Source organism: Sarcophilus harrisii, chromosome 1, assembly GCF_902635505.1.
Source record: "Sarcophilus harrisii chromosome 1, mSarHar1.11, whole genome shotgun sequence".
In the NCBI taxonomy this organism is placed as follows: domain Eukaryota; kingdom Metazoa; phylum Chordata; class Mammalia; order Dasyuromorphia; family Dasyuridae; genus Sarcophilus; species Sarcophilus harrisii.
In genome coordinates, this window is record NC_045426.1 from 368,872,201 (window position 1) to 368,884,141 (window position 11,941).

Consider the following 11,941-nt stretch of genomic DNA (forward strand, 5'->3'; position numbering starts at 1 on the left):
TTCTCTGGAACTTAATTGATATTGGAACCAAATGAATTGGCACCAATAAAGTGATCTCCTGGCACTTGGGAGTTCTTGTGGCATATACGATGTGATGAGTTCTGACATCAGTTCTATTCTAGAGCCTGACTGAGTTCTAATCTGGATTTGCAGCTAAATCTTAGGTGATATTTTGAGAAATTCCATTGAAAAGCTTGTACTTCTGTTTGTTCTTCTATCAAAATATGATAACAATGCTTGCCTCACCTACCTCCTACAGACATCTTGGAACTCAAGTGAGATGAATTACAAGATTGAATTCTGGAGAAATATAAAGTGTCCTACAATAGAAGAGATTATCAGTGACAGGAGAATATGCTCGGAAGGGAGAACTTCCCCCCCCCCCAATTTGACAGAGCTTAGGAACTCTCATTTGTTCACCATCCCCTCATCCTTCTCTAGAAGTACAAGAATCAGGCACCTTTAGTAACATGAGGGTCAGCTCAACTCTGCTTGCCTGTCATTATTCTACAAGGATCTGAGGGAGTTAATCTGTGCCTGCTGATCATAATCAGTCATCAGTTCCTGAGGAGAGTGGGGCCACTTCCTACAGCCAGAGAAAGCCTTTGGACTTTAGGGCTGCTTATGAGGTTCATCAGACACCAGTATCATTCACTCTGGTTTGAGTCAGAAGTCATCCAAGTGCTGGTCTTCAAACCAAAGGCCAAAGCTTTTCCTCCCCTTCTTTCAGTTCTGAGGAAGGGAAATTGCCTAAAGGAAAACACAAACAGCAGAGGAAGGCCTTGGCCTGAACCACTGAACCCTGTGGAGAAAGCCAGTTAAGAGTCAGTGATTTCTCCAAGATCTTGTCATCCAAGGTCAGAGCTGTCTCAGAGTGTTACTTTTCCAGAGTTGGGTTCAGCCTAAGGAGGTGTTTAGATGCTAGTCAGAAGCCCAAGAAAAAAAAAGAAGAAAAAAGGAAATGAAAATGCCGAGCCAAAACAATATCCTAGGGCTGCTTTTTTTTCCTTTTGCATGAAGTCTGCACAGTGGGTGTCTGGTGTTTTCTTTTCTAAGCATATCACCCTTTTGTTCAGACCAAGTAGAGTATTTGTGACCTCATGAGAACTCCTATGAATCAAAGGAGAGGTTGAGAAATAAAACCACAAAGACACTAAATACCAATAACTATATTTATATGGCTAGAGCACCTTGCTGAATAGGCTAAAATATAATTTATATTTATTGCTCATGTCCATATTATTTCACAGAATGAAGATGGACTAATAATCCCATTCTACAGAGGAAACTGAGGCTGAGAGAAAAACAGTGACAGCTAACAACAACAAAGGCCTAAAGGTTTCTTTGAAACTGATCTGCATTTGTCTTACAAACCTCAAGTAGGAGGATACCTACTCCATAATTATTTAAAACCAAAGCAATTCCATTTTATTCTGCCATAATTTTCAATACTACAGGTCTCTAAGCAAAACCAATACATTATTTCATTTTTTTTTTTTTAGACAACACATTTCCTTAAAAATGCTAATGTGTTAATAATAATTTACCTCCTTTTTTTGGCAGGAACCAAGTTTGAAAAAAACTGAAAATGCCATCACCCAAAAATTTATTTATTTCCCATCCCTGGGTTATAGGGGAAATGGAGGGGAGGAGAGAGAAATTGGCTGGGTCCCTTCTCAATAGCTTTCTGGTTTCAATTAAAACTTCAAGTCTCCAAGGGAAAAAATTGGCATTCTGGGAGGCTGAAGGAGAGCCAAGAGTCAGTGACTCCACAGGAACCCAGAAAGGATGTCCCATTCCTCTGACTAATTCTCATCTTTCTCCTTTTACATACATGCTAGTAGAGATGAAAGGACATTCTTGACAGAACTCTTTTTTTCCTTGACTCTAGCTTTGGTGCCAGGGAACTATTGATTGGGCCCTTAATGGAAGTGAAAGCCAAGATAACAGGAGGAATTAAATAGGAAAATCTGAAGGGAAGGGCATACCTATTTATTTCTTCTTCAGCAAAATTCTCTCTCAACTGGTAATTTTTCACCTACTTATCAAAGATTTCTGTCCCAGAATTCTCTCTTCCCCCATTACCCCCACCCTATTTCAAGACACTCCAAAAGTTAACAATATTTACTAAGTATTCTATGTGCTAGACACTGTGGTAAGCACTATACTAGGCACTAAGAAGAGAAACAATCCCCGTGTTCCTGGAAGGGATGTCAGCTGAGTGGACTGTTGGGTCAATAATGGACCATTACTGGTGTCTGCTGGGTAAAGTGCAAGATGGGAGCTCCCAGCAATTCTTTACTGCATAAGCTCCTGATGTTAACATAGAAAGGATCAGATTACAACCCTTCACTTGCCTAAACCATCTTAGGAATTGCATCAATGAACTAACTCATTTGGCAGTTGATATTTTCTTTTCCAAAGCTAGTAATAGACACATTCCCCAAGAAAGTACACTGCTCAGGAGATACTTTTTCTCTATTTCCCTCCTAGCCACCTCCTCTCTCTACTCCCAGCCCCACTTGTTTGTTCCAATAACTCTATTTTCCCCTTCTCTGAATGCCTATTACATTTGCTCTTTACCTCCTTCTCCCTGAGCTTAGGTCAGGTTACATTGCTACTACTATCTTCCACAGTCTAGGTTTGACACCAGCCCAACACTGAGAATCAGAAATGACTGTAGGCAAAAAGCCCCACTCTTTATCCTCTCTGGAAACTTGCTAACAGGGTTCTCTCTCCCTTTATATTGGTTAACTCATTTGTCAACCCAAAAAATCAAAACAAAACAACAAAACACAGTACCTTCAGTCTGACACTATTTCTGACACTATTTCTCTGTGTCTTTCGATGTCTGTGTGTCTCTATTCTCTCTGTGTGTCTGTCGTGCTCTGTCTCTCTTCCTGTCTCTGTCTCTGTCTCTGAAATCTCAGTATTTCTCTCTCTCTCTCTCTCTCTCTCTCTCTCTCTCTCTCTCTCTCATTCCAAACTCTCCAAAGCACCCCAAGCTGTCTAGTTATCTATAGAAGAAAGATGTGTTTCATCTCTCTGGGAGTTTAAGGGTCAGAGAAATGGAGGACAGAAGGAGGAGAAAGGGAGAGACTGACCAGGGACTTATAAAAGCATCAGCTATATTTCTAAAGTGCTACTGACCCAGGTTCCCTCCCCTCAGTCACACACCCTCACCCTTCATCCACCCTTTAGTTACCCTACTCATCTGATGCCAAACCTCTAACTCCAACAGGCATAGTGGATGCTGCCCTCCCCATCCACAATGGAGTACCAGTTTCTCAGATATAACTTTCCATCAACCCTCTGCCACATCCCACACTTCTACATTTCAAATGAAGAAAAAGGAGAGGGTGGCTCAGATCAAATTTAACTATTTGACAGAAAACCAAAAAAAGAATGGGGATGGGGTGAACCTAAAACTGACAAGTTGTTTCCTGGAAACTTGCTTTTCAGAACTATCTTGGCATAAACCCATGGGAAAAAAAAAAAAATAAGAGGGAGAAGAGGGAAGAAGGAGAAGGAAGGCAAGGCTGGGAAGGCAAAGGAGCAGTTTTGACAGTTCTTACAGAATGAATTTCCTACCCCAGAACTTTAGGAGGGGGAAAAGATATGAGAGGTGGGGGAAGTAAAGGGAGAGAGAGAAGGATTACTATACACCTCAGCAGAAATTGCTCTTTTGGGGAGAGTTTCTCCAGGGATAAGAAGACACAAATTGCCCTTTTAGCATTAGACGTCAACCATGAGATTATCAGTAGAGTTTATTTGAAGCGGAAACAAATCGGAAATCTTTCTCTCAACTGCCTTTTTAGACAGATATCATACACACTCGGAATCACACAGAGACACATGTAAAGAATAAACGCTACATCAGGGGGCAATAGGAAAAAAACCCCGGAGGCAATAGGTTAAGGTATCATAAGCAAGACATATCTCCTACTACCAATCAAGCAAACTTTCAGATCTCCAAGGAAAATATTTCCACTTCGAATTTGATTATGGAGTTGGGGGGCTGGGGGAAGAGTTGCAGTGGTTTGGTTTGGGTTTTTGGTGGGTTTGTTTGTTTTTTGGTAGGCAGCATTTTAGCAGTAACTTCATTTAAAGAACCAACATTGCATGGAAGAGATTTCTAAACAATCCTCCCCATCATAGACACAACTCAAAAACCATCATCACCATTATCGTTATCCTTTAAAATATCTGCATGACCAGTTTAATCTACTAATGTCTATAAGAAGCATCTAAAAGGTTATTTTGGCCAAATAGTAGAGGTATCTAAATAAATAATTTTTTTTTTTTAGGTGTAGGAGGTTTCTCTTGGTTAGTTGTTTCCTTCTGAAAATCACAGAAGGGGTAATTTTGCCATTAATTTCGGAGCATTCTCTCTTGCCCTCTATCTCCTCACAAACATAAACACAGAGTTTATTATAGCAAATTGCTGTTTTTAGGGAATGCCTGTCCTTTCAGTGTCAAAGAAAATTAAAAAAAAAAAAACAAAAAACAAAAAACAAGAAGAAACAAACATAAATCCACTCAATGGGATCTGAAGAGAAAGACACTAATGCACATACACAACCACACACCAACCTTAGAGAACTGGACCATATCTTCCCTGGTTCTTCTTTCTATTAATGACACGTTAGATTCTGATACATTCCACACACACACACACACACACACACACACACACGCACACCCCCTTAAAAAAAAACAACTAGGTTACAATGTAGCTCTCTAGCTTCACTTAACCTGTAAGTTAAAAGGGGGAGGGGGGGAAGAAAAAAAAAAAAGCCCACCTCCTTCCCACCCCCTTCTGAGCTCCCTCCCCTCTTTTTCTGAGTTCACCCCAGCCCACACCAAACCCGCCAGCCACCATCAGCAGGCAGCACAACCGAGGTTGGGTGGAAAAAAGGGCGGGGGGGGGGGCGAAGGGGGGGGAGGAGAACCAGAGAAAAACCAGATTATGCAAAACTCAAAAAGCTCCCAACCCGCCAAGCCTGACCCTTCCACCGCCACCGAGCCACTCCAATGGAGCCCAGTATCGCTCCCCACCCCCAAGATCCCGCAAGAATCGCTCCCCCCCCCCAATATCCCAACCCTCCTAGCTAAGACTAGCATCCCGCTGTCCACCGCCGCCCCCACCCCAATGCCACGGCAACCCCCTTCCCCCCCACCGAGAGACATTAACTTTTGCATGCTGGAAAAAAAAAAATAATAATCCTACTCCTCATTCACATCCTTTTCAGGCAAATCGCACCTCAGGCGAACCCCCGGACGCCCGGGCGATGGTTTCAGGATTCCTCTCCCGCTCCGAGGGTTTTGCTTTTTTGTTTTGTTTTGTTTTTTGTTTTGTTTTTCAAGGTCGATGGTATTTACTAACCCATATCCCAAAAGGCCGGCGCGTCTCGGGAGGGGGGCTGTCGCCTCGGCTCGATCCTCTTCCTCTGTCTCTTTCTCTCTTTCTCTCGGCTTTTAGATCCCGGTTTCAATCGCTCGCCCGAGCCCCCAAAGGTGCTGTTGCGGCAACTCCATCGCGATAACCATCTGTCAAACAGGGAGCCGCGGGCGGGCTACACACGCACGGGGGGCGCAGGAGGAGGGGGGCAGAAAGCGCATAGAGGCGGCGGCGGCGGCGGCGAGCGCGGAGCCCCCGGAGCCCCCGAGCCCCGCAGCCCAGCGCCGCGGCGGCTTCCCGACGCTGCCCAGCTCAGCTCGATAGATTTATAGAGAGAGATATCAAGGGGGAAAATGGCGTCTCCGGAGCTTGAGGAGTCCTGGAGTAATCAAATTCACACACACACACACACACACACACACACACACACACGCACACACACACACACACACACACACACACACAGCAGTCTGGGCTAATTTTAGCAGGAGCCCATTAAAAAAAAAAAAATCCAGTCTCTGATCAATGCAATTTTTTCCCCTTAATGGTGGAATTGATTTGATTTTCTTTAAAAAAAAAAAAAAAATGTTCTTCCCCCTTTTTTTGGCTTGCAGAAGACGGTGCACGGAGAGCGAAAGAGGTTTTGCTGATCTCTGCAGTTTAATCAGCGCCGAAGCTTTTCTCTTCTCTCCTCTCCTCTGCTCTCCTCTCCCCTCCTCTGCTCTCTCCTCTCTCCTCGCTCCCTCGCCGGCGATTGCTAGTGCTGCTGCTGCGGCTGCCGCTGTTGCTCCATTGCTCACCGATCCACCTCCCCCCACCCCCACCCCCTTTGCCTCTCTCTCCTCTTGCTCTCGCTCTCCTCTCGCTCGCTCTCCTCTTCCCTCCCTCCTCCTCTCTCTCAGTCTGTGTGTGTGTGTGTGTGTGTGTGTGTGTGTGTGTGTGTGTGTGTGTTTGTGTGTGTGTGCGCGCGTGTTCCTGTCGCCCGCTCCTTCTCTTGCTCCTTAGCTTCTTCTAAGTCCTGAAGGAGGGGGAAATGGGGGGGAAAGGAGGAGTGAGCCAAGGGGTAGGGGGTGGGGGGCAGAGAATTGGAGAGGAGGCTACAGAAAAATCAAGCGTGCTGTTCCAAGCCCCGGGTTTGCTCTTGGAGTGAAACGTTGGAGCGTACTACTTAGCAAACCGCTCCCCTTTAGCTTCCTTCCCTTTCTTAGATGAGACTAAGTGGGGGGAAAAATCCCCCTTTTTTTCCCTTCCTAAATGATGAATTGGGGGTGGGGGGAAAGAGGAGTTGTTGTTCAAAGGGAGAGAGAAAGAATAGTTTGTTAAATCAGATCTGGAAGCTCTGTCTTCCTTTCGCCTTTCCCTCGGTCGCCCCCCCCCAGGGACGGCAGTGCCCCCCCCCCCCCCACCCTCAGCAAACCCCGCCACCACCCCTCACTCCTTCTTCTGTGTCTGTTTTTCTCCGAGTCCTGCAGTAGTCAAAATGGGAATGATCAGACCCAGGGACGGCAGTGCTCTGAGCTGGGTTACTGCGCTCAACACTGCCACTACCTGACACAACAGAAGCACTGTTGGGAGGGGGGAGAGGAGAGAGGGAAAGAGAGAGACAACATGTGATAGGCTATAAAATTGGTTGCATTTTTTTTTTTAACCTGGTAATTAAATTTCACTTTCAGGGGTTTATTTTAAAAATACATGGATGCATTCAGATGCTCATTTGCAATTTCTCATTATTTATGATCTCGATTAATTCCTTCTGTTGGTAGAGTTGGAGGAAGGGAGGGGGTTAGACTGTTGCAATATTAATTAGAAATGTATGTTCACGAGTAATTCTGTATTCGGCGATGGTGGAAATGAATAGCCTCAAAGCTCCTCAGTTCATCCAAAATGTGTCATTTTTAAAAAATTGCTTTGAATATTTGTATTTGGGCGGCAAAAGTTCTTTTCTGGACGACCTCAAAAAGAACACATACTTTAATAGACTCTTTTAGGTTTGGCATGACTAACAGATTTCTGTGAATGCTGGATGGGGGCAGGGCATGAACATGATAAACTATGAGGTCCCTTTTCAGGGACCCTAATATCCCTAAGATAATTAAGATATAATAAGCATTAAGACATCCCCCTTTATTTGTGAACTTATTTATATCAAAATATTTATTTATGAAAAACTTTATTTGTGAACATATTTACATGAAGACTTTAAGGTAGCTTCTGAAAGTAAAGGCAAGGAAGTTTGGAGGGGAGAGGTTACCTAAAAATTTCCAGAGCTGTTATATAGCTGATTACCTGAAGGAAAGGATGTTGCTTAGTGGGTACTCTAGGTGTCTTCCTTCACTCCCAAACAACCTTTCCACATTAGTGACCTAAAGGGCTAAGAGGAACTGAATCATATGATTCTTCTCCCCTCACTTCCTGCTCCCCCATAGTAGAGCTCACCTCACTATAAACCACAGGTCTTAAAGGCCACACAAGCTCTCTTTCCTCTTTTACTTTTGCAACAGTCAAAATGACCTGTTTCAGAGGGCCTTCAGCCTGTTTTCATATTGTGTAGTCTTAGTGGTGTTAAGCAAGTGCTTAATTTTCTTTTCTTTTTTTGTTTTTACAGCATCTGGAATCTGTATACCCAAATATCAGTGTACCCATTTTATAGATAAGGAAACTGAGAGATTCACAGCTTGCCCTCAATCAGTCAGCAGCAGACTTAGGGCCCATAATTCTAAAACAGGTTGTCTCTCTAGTCAATCAAGAGGGAATTGTACAGGATCAGGCACAAAATATTGTTTATTATTAAATCACCTGTGGCATGAAAAAGCACCCTACTGAGAAACTAAAGGCTTTCATATCAGTTTCCAAATCAACCAGAACAAGAAGAAATATTAAAGATGATCTTGTCTAAAAGAAATTTTAGTGCAAACAATGTAAATGATTCTCATTTATAAATAAGTTCTTATATCTTAAATTAGATGATTATCAGGTAAAATGTGGAGTTTTTTGTTCAATTATGAATTAAACCTGATGGCCTCTGAAGTCCCCTAATGGATCATAGTAACAGAGGTTGAAGGGAACTTTGAGGTCATTCAGGTAAATCCCTTCATTTTAAAATGAGGAAAAAAAGATCCTGAAAAACTTAAAGAGTTATACAAGATCACAATTTAGCAAATAACGAAACCCACATTTGAGCTCCAGATTCCATGCCTTTACCATTTTCTCATCCCTGAGATTCTGTGACCATGAGGAACTCCATATTCTTGGAAATTCTCTATATAGGCAGGTTGAAACCAGATAATGTGAAAGTTTGAAAGGAACTAGAGAATGAGCTATATCATGATGTAAGAGGGGAAAGCAAGGGATCTGAAATCAGAGAATCCAAATTCAGATCTTGATATTGTTACTTCCTCTATGAGCATTACTAAGTTTTCTAGTTTCTGTAGGCCTCAGTCTCTTCAAAACAAAGACTTTGAATTAGATGATTTCTAGGTTTCTTTGCTTTAGGACCTACAAAGGAGGACAAATCCTTCATTTCTAAAAAAAGGAAACTGCTTCGGAGAGAAGTTCACACCATGAATTAGAGATTATCTTCTAACTCAGTGTAAGGTTCTTTCTATTTCATTGTTCTCCCTTAATATTTTCTTAATTTTCTACTTTCTATTATATATGTATATACACACACATATTCCTTGGATTAAAAAAGAGTTTTCCTGGAGGATTACTGAAAAATGTTATCTCCTTTTGTTCAAAAGTGTACAAATAACTGACAGAATAAGGACTTGTATTCAAATCTCAGGAAAAGTTTCACTTCCAGGAGTGCTAAATTTCTTTGGAGCCCTTCTCCCCCTAGTGGGCCACATAATAAAATGTCTCAAATTCAGACAGTTGGCTTTGACTATATATCAGGAACATAGCAAGCATACCTCTTTAAAAGAGCAGCACCTTGTAGCCCCCTTCATTTGGAACTTCAGTGGAGAAGGGGGAGGCAGAGGCAGCCAAAGAAAAGAGCAGCAAGTATTTGTCTGGGTTTTCTTCATCCTTCAAGGCCTAATGTAAGTCACTTCTCACCTCCTTGAAACCTTGACTGAACCCCTGTGTTCCTGAGGCACTTACTGCTTGGATCACACATTTTCTTACTCCCCCCTGCCCCCCCTGGCCCATCTTTATCTTCTCTGGATTGTTTGAAAACTATTCGTTCCAACTTCATAGTCCATCTCACGTAATGTGCCTTCCATGAAACCTTCCTTCATTGACTTGCTGAAATGAAAGAACTTCAAGTTTTCTCTTTTTCCTCAAATAGTCTCTCCTTTGCACTTAGATTTATTTGTATATTTTTCTTTTGTACTAATTAGTAATAATAATTAATATAGCTAGCATTTATTTTGAAGCATAGAGGTGGTCCACCAGATAAACTGTAGAATCTGGAGTCCAAAAGACCCCAGTTCAAATTTGGCTTCAGGCCCTAAGCAAGCCATTTAACCCCAGTTTTCTTCTCTAAAACAGTGATAATAATAATACCTATCTCCCTGGGTAGGATCAAATAAAATATTTATAAAATGTTGTAAACTTTTTAGCTCCATATAAATGCTATTATTATTTTTATAGTGTTCTAAAGTTGCAAAGGTTCTCTCCCATGTGATTGTAATGTTGATTCCTTTCCCCTCAAGATTTAATTCAAACTCCTCCTTCCACTATGAGGATTTTGTATATCAACTCTAAACTCCCTAACTTTTCTTCTAGTGGACCAGACCTTTTTTTTCATTTATTGTAAATTTGAAAGAAGGGTGCAAGTACCCATACATATACATACAAATCTAATCTGGGAGGTAAGTAGGTATATATATATATATATATATATATATATATATATATATACACACACACACACACACACACACGCACACACATATATATGTATGTATATATATACGAGTGTGTGTGTGTATGTACATATATATAGGACTAGGACCTATAATTTCATTAATGGGGGAACTCTTTCTACTAATACAGGTCATTTCCTTTTCTGCATTCTATAATCTTAAAGAGTTGTCTAAAGCAGTGGGAGGTTGAATGATATCCCAAGATCAAAGTCAGAGTCCAGTAGGAAAGTCCAACTCTCCATTACTATGACAAGATATATCCATACCCACCTGCCCCAAACACACACATGCACACTTTTCTTATGGTGTTCTATCACCTAGCAACTACCATATACAAAGTAGAAGGTATTAATAAATCTTTATTGTATTGAATTCAATTGTATATCACACTATACTTAGTGTCACAAAAACAAGGAACTTGTGTTTTTGCCCTTTCATAAGCTGACACAGTACCCTACACAGAATAGGTACCAGATAAATAGTTGTGCATGATTAGAGCAAATACACATGATCTCTAATCTGTTAGACAACACACAGTAGACAAGATGATACATTGGAAAAAAGCTAAATTTGGAGTCATAGGACTTAGATTCCAATCCCAATTATTTCCCTGCCATGATGATACATTGGAAAAAAGCTAAATTTGGGGTCATAGGACTTAGATTCAAATTCCAATTATTTCCCTGCCATATGATCTTAGGAAAGCCACATGATCTCTCTGGTCCTCAGTTTCCACATTCGTAAAATAAGAGTGTTCAGCTAGATGACCTCTAAATCTGTGATCAAGTGTCCTTCACATATGTCTTATTCCTATCTACAGAAAAGACATAATATATTTGCTCATCAACCTGTTCCCCACATCAAATATGTTATAAATATAATTGATATAATAATGCCTTACTAAGGCTTGAATAATTATTTGAAAGATACAGATGTAGGTAGCATTATGGATGGTGTGCTGCATTTGGAGTAGCAAGGCTTGAATTAGACTCTTATATTTGACACTTAAGAACTATGATTCTTAACAAGGCACTTGACCCCTCCCTCTGTATTTCAGTTTCCTCAACTGGAATATAATACAATCTAATAAACATTTATTAATTGCCTATTATGTACCAGGCACTATGCTAAATGTTAGAAACACAATGAATAAAAACACAGTCCCTGCACTTGAAGGACGCAAGAAAAACGAGGGAAAATCAACCATGGTTTTCAAACTAAAAATCTCATTACAAGTCAGGGACAGCCTCTGCACCTCCAACCCAGAATAAATGCTCAGGGATCTCTGGGAAATGGGAGGGATGGAAGGAGGGAAAATATGTAGTGTTTATTATATGACAGGCATTGGCTAAGCATTTTTTTTGGGGGGGTACAAATATCTCATTTGACCTTCATAACTCTTCATTATAGTTCATCAACCTATTTTACAATTGAAGAAACTGAGGCAAACAGAGGTTAAGTGACTCTCCCAGAGTCATACAACTAGGAAGTGTCTGAGGATGGATTTGAACTCAGGCCTTATGCCCAGTATTCTATTCTCTGAATTTAATTGTTTCTTACAGAAGCAGTTTAATCATATAAAAAAAGATCACAAGTCTATTCTAATATCATGAAAATAGCTAATCCAATCTTGAACTGAATTAAAAGAAGTGTAGTGTCTAGAATATGGGAG

At 41.2% G+C, this 11,941-nt stretch overlaps 1 protein-coding gene across 3 annotated transcripts in view; it reads right to left on the reverse strand.

The window, feature by feature from the left end:
- The window catches only part of SETBP1 (SET binding protein 1), a 472,784-nt gene extending 466,529 nt beyond the window's left edge, over positions 1-6,255 (reverse strand). For 2 of the 3 annotated variants that reach the window (XM_031946011.1, XM_023495842.2), the window contains exon 1: positions 5,387-6,255. The gene's annotated coding sequence lies outside the window, so the exon portion shown is untranslated. Of the gene's footprint in view, positions 1-5,263 lie in introns of all 3 variants that reach the window. The other variant, XM_031946010.1, reaches the window with a different exon arrangement.
- Between the last annotated feature and the right edge of the window lie 5,686 nt (positions 6,256-11,941).